The sequence below is a fragment of the Anneissia japonica genome, unplaced genomic scaffold, assembly GCF_011630105.1.
Source record: "Anneissia japonica isolate Jap-2015-1 unplaced genomic scaffold, ASM1163010v1 scaffold287727_len1644234_cov201, whole genome shotgun sequence".
Classification (NCBI taxonomy): domain Eukaryota; kingdom Metazoa; phylum Echinodermata; class Crinoidea; order Comatulida; family Comatulidae; genus Anneissia; species Anneissia japonica.
Genome location: NW_022713615.1, coordinates 1,100,948 through 1,102,162, shown reverse-complemented (window position 1 = coordinate 1,102,162; position 1,215 = coordinate 1,100,948). Strand labels below are relative to the sequence as shown.

The following is a 1,215-nucleotide window of genomic DNA, read 5'->3' as shown; positions in this document are numbered from 1 at the left end:
GGTTTTTCCCAACAGGGTTTGAACCAAGATTAACGAAAACTGGGAGGCTTGAAAGAAAAGCAGAAAGGGTTTGTGAGGGGGTGTCCCCTTAATGAAGAACAAAATGATTAAGAAATAAAGTCAACTATGGAAAGCCAAATCCGCCAAAATACGTTAGGTAGCTCATACAATCTAAACCCAAGCCATTCAATACTAGATTGAATGTAAGTTAAACAAACCATTCACACAAAACCAAATCATATGATCAATAAGACGACCGTTCACCGGTCCGCGCATTAAACTGAGGTAATCTCTATTCAGATTTAACGCTTCGTGTATGTGCCTTTCAGACGAGGCTTTTTGTTGACACAATTAAACATGCATCATGGAGGTGAAATGATCCACTGCAAAGTTAAATAGTTGAACGCGAAGTTGAATGATTCACTATAAAGTGAAACGAACCGTGACCATAATAAGTAAAATGGTTAAAAATAGAATGAAATGATCCACAACAAATTCAAATGATCCAATGTAAAGTCAAACGAACCATGGTAGATTCAGACCATTTAATATGCTGTGCAGTCGATCGTTTGATGATTGTAAAGTGAATTCATTCATTCTAATGCCAAACAAGAAGATGATGTCATCTGAGCATAGTGTTTTGATTTGTTAGAAAAATGATGGAATATTATGGTAATAATCCGCCAAAATACGTTAGTCAACGAAACATAGACTAACGTAAGCTAAACCCATTTAATTTATGGTCGAATGTATGTTAAACAAGCCATACATTCAACAACCAAATCATCAAATCAAACATTAAACAATTCATTCAAAAACGAATTAATCAAATAGAAAGCCAAATCTTCGTCCAAAATCTAAACGTATCTTATCCAAATCACTGTTTTAATATTAATACAAATCACGTAATGAAAAACCAAAACATCCAAGCAGAAACCAAATCATCTAATGGAAACTCAAACCGCTTAATCTCAGTGGCGTAGAAAAATATTTTTCATTGGGGGGGGATGATTGGCGTGTTAGCCAGTGTCGTAACAGGCGCGGGGTGGGGCAGGGGAAAAACTGCCCCTCCCCTGACGGTTATTATCGGGCCGACCAAGTCGCCGTACCGGGCTGGGTAATAAGAGAAAAGAAAGAGGGGAGAGGGAGGGAAAGAGAAAAAGAGGAAAAGAAAAGGAAAGAAAAAGAGAAGAGAAAAATAGACAAGAATAAAAA

General features: G+C 37.1%; 1 protein-coding gene across 4 annotated transcripts in view; it reads left to right on the top strand.

Annotated features, from left to right (window-relative positions):
- LOC117108614 (alpha-N-acetylneuraminide alpha-2,8-sialyltransferase-like) overlaps window positions 1-1,215 on the top strand; it is a 35,004-nt gene that overhangs the window by 25,809 nt on the left and 7,980 nt on the right. The window lies entirely within an intron of this gene.